Raw genomic sequence first — 7333 nt, forward strand, 5'->3', positions numbered from 1 at the left:
ATACATGAAAGTAAGTGGCCCAGAAAAAGAGTTGACTTTATAATTATTTAAACAGTGTCTCTATTAATAAAAACCGTTGTAAAATATTTGAATGGGTTGTTATTTCTGCTTCCATAGACACCATTGTGTACTTTACAAACTAAAATGTATTGTTTTGCTATAATATATTATATATACTGGTATTTAAATGTCTGAAACCTAAAATAAATATTATGTGGTTAAAAACACTGAACAGTTGTGATGTAGCGATGACAAGGGCTTTTTTTGATAAGATATATATATATAATTGCTGATAAGATATAGAGGAAAATATGGAAATACCCCCCCACACACACACACACTCCCGATATCATCGTCCATCGCGATGTTTCACTGTAGACATCGTCTGATGCCAAATTGGTAGACATCGCCCAACCCTATACACAATCGCATCGTTGTCAACACCATACGATCCGGGCTTGCGTGAAGAGCTCCGACCAAAAACGATGCGACCGCCTCATTATAAGCCGAACACAGTCTGTGAAAACAAATGTGAGATTAAATAACAGTAAAAGAAATATGAATCCAAAATTATTCGTTTTCTACACAAGTAGATCGCATGCTTTGTATGTCTTACCCCTGCCCAGCATCATAGCGCTTGTGATTCGTCTCAGAGTTGTGCAGGCGACGGATGGGTTCCTATGAAACAAAATCAAGCAGGACCAAAAAAAAAAAAAATTACATTGTGAACTTACTTACTGTGAACATACAGTGATTCTTATTGTTTTTAGTTTAGAAATGACCATCTCTTACCGCAATTTTCGGACTGTTCTTCAGATGATCCTGCTTGACGCTCATGCGCTGCTCCTGCTCGCGGTGTGAACGCGCTCACTGATTAACATGCACGCCGGAAAAAACACGCGCTGCTCACGCGCCGCTGAAGAAAAATGCTGAGAAAAAAATAATAGAAGAGCTGACCCTTGGGTTGAATGTGAATTGCCCTGTTGTGAAGGGGTTCAGCTCTTCCAGACCCACATCAGGGACCAGTAGCAGCAACACCTACATCACTGGGAAATGAGATTTAAATTATCTTTGTACACTGTGAAATAATTTGTTGCTGCATTAAATGAAGTAGACCTATAATCCAAATTGTCTGGTTTAGTCATTTCAACTGTTAAATCTTGAGTAATGATAAATTGCTTTGTCTTGTGAAAGTAAAAACTGATAAACTTATGTTAATGTAAAAAATATTTTGCCATGAGTTATCAATCACATTGCACTGGAGAGTGAAGAAAACTTCTCAGATGACTGTCCTTTGGAGGAAGTACTTTAATTTAATTGATGGCTTTAATTGATTTATACTTGTGCCTATGCCTATTATTTCTGACAGGAGTCCACATGTACAGAAAGGCCTACAGAAGAGTCTGCACACAGCAGTGATACAGGGGTGGGCAGTGTAGACAACTTTTGCTTTTTATTTGTTGCATTTGTTCCCTATATGAGTACTTTATAAACAGAACTTGACTAAGAAAAAATTGCACTAGAAATAGAGTTGCTTCAAAATAAACTTCAGAGTAAAATCACACAGAGTACTATTGCTGACCTTGCATAATATCTTTTAAAAAGATGACTGAATAACTGGCTTTTCTTTACAAAGAACTATTGAAATAAAACTCTAAGCAAACAGAGTTTTGCAAATTTGTCTTGTCTTTTATTTTAGGCTTAATTAAACATTTTCTTTTCTTTTTCTGATGTTGGCAGTGTTGTGTAATATGGCACATGCAATGTCACAGGCCCTGTCAGGTGCAACCCTCAGGGTTTTTAGACAAAAATCTGAAATCTTCCCTTTAGTTGGCCAAAGCTCCTGTCATTGTGTGCCCTTGTCCTAGAGCTGCATTGTAACTGGTCTGGGGTTTGGGTCAGGGAATGGGGTCATAAAACACCTGTCTCCATGCAGGATCCTGTTGTAATCACCTGTTTAATGCAAAAATGCAGTTCTCAGCATAAGTGTATGTAATACCGTGAGTTTGATATTTATCATTTTCCTTACCATGTTCAAATAATGTTCATAAATGTGAATCTCTTAAAATTCTTGAGTCATGCACAGATCCTGGCCATTTTGCTTTCACACTGATTTGTGATATAGAACATGGTCACACAGCATCTAAAAGATTTTACTCAGTCAAATGCACTAAAAAAAAGTGATATAATATTCCAAATCTGGAATATTAAAAATTGTAATAATTTGGCTGCACTGTATAAGCCCCCTTTCTGCTCACAAAATCCCTTCATTGAGGCCTTGATGGGAACATGTGTGTAGTCTACAGTGTATGGCACCAATCACGTAAGTTAAGCCTGAGGGACTGTAAGTCATAATCGGCATGGTCATCATGATTGCATCTTCATTAAAAATTATAATATACCCTAAGTTGACAAAAAAATAAATAAAATAAAATAAAAACTAAGAGCACTACTTTGTGAATGGCACGACAGAAAGCTTATCAAGTTCTCCGCATCTCCAATAGTGTAAAGGGAAGCCACTCGCAAATAATTTTAGGGCAATACAAACATTTTGTGCTGTTGTTGAAGCCCGATATCGAATCGAACATTAATGTGCATTTCCAACACAATAATAATGTATTTAAACGACACCCTCACGACAATCGTTTCACAAGAAAACAAAAACAAATCTCAGAAATTAAGCTACACTATCGCGCTGCGCTGAAGGACTTCCCGTATCAGCCGCGATCTAATCCTGTTTACATGAAATAAGCCTGCTCGCGAGCAGGTTCAAGCTGACGGACATGTTGCTATGACAGCAAGTCCAGGATGAGCGTCGAAGAACCAAACGATCCAAGATCATGGCAAATCGCCAACAATTAAATCCAGCTAACTGAGTTAGCGACGTACGAAGAACGAGCCCCAGGCGTATAAAAGAGAGAGGTGTCTATTTGGTACTCAGCTATTATTTGAAGTTTTACGAAAGAAAGAAAATGAAAATAAGTTACAAATAAGTTACTTCGTTTAAAAATGTTGAAGTCACTTGCATGAACAAATCATTGTTAAAATGTAAGCATCTGGTTATAGAAAGGTAATCACACCTCCACCACCGCTAACTTGATTTGCATTTGTATGGCTCACAGCGATTTCATTTACACGTGAAAGTCATGGGGGCAACACTGACAAACAAAGCCCATGTCAATTCCTAGCAGTTTCTGACAGTTTTTGGGGCGGACCAAAAATTCCTGTTAATAGCCGTTAACCTCAAATTCCACGACAATTTTATGAGCCATTAATTGCCAAAAATCCCACTTTTCATGAAGTGCCGTGGACAGCCATGTCAAAGAATGAAAACAGAAATAAGGAACAGGATCCAGGGGTAAAGTTACCAGCTCAGCATCAGGGGTGTTTATTGTTTGGACCGACTAATTAAAATCCTAAAGGAAACACTAACTCTTTTTATTCAAACTTTTCTGAAACATTAACAAAGGTGGCCTAGTATTGTTGTTGATATGAGTCTGTGTTGTCTAGTTTTTTTTCTCCATTTTCTTAAAGTTAACACAATCTGACTGAGGAATCTTAGACAAGTAAATATAACTGTGGTCAAATGTAAATTAGCTTGTGCCTATTTAACTTTATTATTTAATTCTGCAAATTTCCTTCATTAGCGATTATCATCAATTTGATTACACAGATACTAATTAAACTAAGCAGACAATGGCATCTCTTAATTCATACTAATTAAACTAAACAGACAACGGCATCTCTTAATTCAATAATGAAATGCCTTTAACTTAAAATTTAATGTTTAATCTTATTGTTATACATTACTGACATTCTATCCTCCAATTTGATACTGTTAAGTGCTTTTATGTTATTATAGTATATTTTAATCTTTGATAACAGTAGGTAATAAAAATACAACGGATAATGTTAGCTCGGGTCCAATTAAAAAATATTAACAAATAGAACTCAGGACATTTGTCATGTTGTTATATTTAGCTTTAAATAAAAATTAAAAAAAATTCCCCCTTAATATTGTGAAAGTTTTTTCATGGTATCGGAAATGGTATCAAATGTTGATATTTTTCAAGGTATCGTATCGAAGTTAGAAATTCTAGGATCGTGACAACACTACAACCCCATAAACAATGATAAATGATCACAATTGCAAAACTGGACAGTTCACTAAACCACATTCAAAAAAAAAAGAATGAACAAAATGCAAAAACAACAGTTCAGAAGAAAATAATTCAAATGAATCAGTTCAAAAGACTCGTTTGAACTGATCAGTTCAAAAAGGCTGAGTTGGAAAAGTTCACTTAAAATCGGTTTAGACGAACTTGATTCAAAAGATTCGATCCGTTGATTCAGTTGGACTTTCCGAAAGGTCCTTTGAATCGCGGAAAAGTGATTCAACAGAGATCTTTTTGTACAGGAAAAACAAAATACCAGTGGTGTAGTGCAGGGTATACGCAGGTATACGGCGTATACCCACTTCCTTTTCAGTCGGCATTGCGTATACCCACTTCTAAATCCCCTCTGATGCGCATCATTTAGTTGCTAATCCAATTTCGTGAATAAAAAAAAACACCCCGTTAGAGTTGTACCCGTAATATTAACTCTAATTTGTTGCTGCAATGATTCTCCCATCGCGACGATAACTGACCTTCTCATCTGATCTGCTTCAGCACTCACCTGCTCTGCTCGTCAATATCAAAATGTTAGTGAGACCAATCAAAGAATGCAGGATTTTTGTTCATAGAAGCGCGAGCTGAGCGCGAATCCCAACGCGACGCTTCACTTCAGTTAACGACAGTGCGAGACAAGATGCAAGTAGCTCAAATTTACGTCTGTTTTTCAATAGACGTTTAATGACCGACAGAAATAATCAGTTTGATTAAATGCAGTGGAAATTACAAGCTCAATTTAACAACACAAGCACCCTATTAAATATATTGCCATTATTATTGTATATATACATTTGTATAACATTTTTTCGAATGTGTTTGACTTGTCTGCGTTTGCGCCAATTGCATCATTTAGCCAGAGGGTGGCGACAAGTGACTGTCTTTTTGAGTGAGCAATTGAACCATTAATTAAATTAACAGATTAGTCCAAAAAACATTGATTAATTTAGGAAAGAAAAGTCGCTGAAACTGGAACTGATTCTCATGTTTAAGAATCTGATCAAATAGGCTACTTCATGCTTTTAAAGCTATTGTTGTCAATTTTTTTGGCCATCAAAACACCTTAAAATGCTCATTTCGAGATCAGGAAAATCAAAATTTTCTCGGGGGGGCATGCCCCCGAACCCCCCTAACAATACAATTTATGGGACCTGGCACCTGGGTATTTAGAAAACTATATGCGGCCCTGATATGCAAGAATACTACTGATTCTATCTATTGTATTCATTATACTCTATTCTATAGTCTTGCATATTGAATACTAATGCAAGACTAGTTGTCTTACATGTCACTGTTTATAACACAGGGCGTTCATCCTTTGCTGGGACGCTTAAAAAAATATTGGGGGCATAAATTAAGAGTATACCCACTTCTCCAGGCACCACTACACTACACTGCAAAATACCCTGAGCAGTTTTTCCTAAATAAAGCTCAGTCCCGTTTAAAAAAAAAAAAAAAAACTAACAGGCAAGAACATTCCTACCGAATTCCAAGGTGTTGGTTCTCACATCAATCGACATCATCTCGCTGGGAAGGCTCGCCAAGATCATAACGCTGAAATGAACGCAGTTCCAGCGTAGAATAAAGACTTGACCTGCATGTGCAACAGGCAGCATTTAGTTCAAAACACACATTAAATTCACGGCTTTTAGTTTAACACACAAAAAACAGTAACACTTGTTATCCTGTTCAGCATTTAACAGCAACATTTCAATCGTAATTCGACAGCTTAGATAACATTATGCAACATAAAGGGATACTCCACTTTTTTTGGAAATAGGCTCATTTTACAACGCCCCCAGAGTTAAACAGTTGAGTTTACCGTTTTCAAATCCCTTCAGACGATTTTCTGATAGCCTATTTAGAAGAAAATCAGTAACCAGACAGTTTCTGGTCTCATTGACTTCCATAGTAACGTTAGGCCTATATTTTTTTTCCTACTATGGAAGTCAACAGACCAGAAACTGTATGGTTACTGATATTCTTCGAAATATCAGAAAATCGTCTGAAGGGATTTGAAAACGGTAAAACTCAACTGTTTAACTCTGGGGGAGTGGTAAAATTAGCCTATATTTCCAAAAAAAAAGTGGAGTATCCCTTTAAACAAAATCACAAGTTCAATATGATCAACAATGAAATATGAACATTACGAACTTATAAACACATTAACCATTAACGTTAGCTAACGTTACATCACCTTTTACTCATTCATACTGACACAGACATACATTCACTCTTAAATTAACACACCAGTACACGATCACATTTATGAAAGTTTACACATTTTAAAATGTGTACTCACCAAATCAAAAAGGAAAATGTATCAAATAAATGTCTCTTATACAGTCCTCTCTGACGATTTTAACTTTTATACAAAGTTATGCTGCTGCTCGTCTCACAGTCACGCAGAGAAAAGAAAATGGACTCCACCATACAGCAACTAACGTGGTGGGGCGGGACTTCAACATAACCTGACTTAATTGGACAAATCATTCAAATGTCAATCATCACACTGACATTCATTTCTTTTTGATTTAGAATTTTTCATACACTTTTACACTAATTCTGGTTAGTTCATTATTTTAATATCGTGAATTAATTAATTCTCTTTTATAATTAATTTGTTAAATTGTACAGGGTTACAATAACATTACCTTAACTATTGTCGTGCAGTGACCTCCGTGACCACTGTGCTCAAATGTAGATCGGAGAGCCCAGGATATTTAATCGACATGTAGGTAAAGAAAGTACATTTGCTTTATTTATTCAGAGTATTATGAATCATTTGATGAACATGTGTATTGTAGGCCTATGTATATACAGTGTTGGGTAAGCTACTCTAAAACTGTAGTTTGACAAGCTACAAGCTACTCGTAAGTTAAAGTAGGCTAGTTAAACTACAGTCAAGCTACTCTTTTGGAAAAGTAGCTAGCTACACTACAAGTTACTATCAAAAAGTAGCTAGCTACATTGAAACTACTTTTGCTTTTTTGAACAACGTATATTATTAATAACTGAATAAGTGTCTGAGGACAGAAGGGGACAACAATACTTTTTGAAATCATAATTTTATTGCATTGTTTTAAATACTAAATGTTTTAAAACATTTAGTGTTTAAAACAATGCAATAAAATTATGATTTCAAAAAGTATTGTTTTATTACA

General features: G+C 35.8%; 1 long non-coding RNA gene across 1 annotated transcript; it reads right to left on the bottom strand.

Annotated features, from left to right (window-relative positions):
* Positions 1–346: 346 nt before the first annotated feature.
* LOC148995869 (uncharacterized) lies at positions 347–5759 on the bottom strand. Its single transcript, XR_016168864.1, has 4 exons — positions 5653–5759; positions 793–929; positions 617–678; positions 347–517 (listed from the first exon to the last, which is right to left on the bottom strand). It is a non-coding gene; the product is annotated as an uncharacterized LOC148995869 (long non-coding RNA).
* Positions 5760–7333: the final 1574 nt, after the last annotated feature.

The sequence above is a fragment of the Pimephales promelas genome, chromosome 2 (genome assembly GCF_988280905.1).
Source record: "Pimephales promelas chromosome 2, fPimPro1.hap1.1, whole genome shotgun sequence".
In the NCBI taxonomy this organism is placed as follows: Eukaryota; Metazoa; Chordata; class Actinopteri; order Cypriniformes; family Leuciscidae; genus Pimephales; species Pimephales promelas.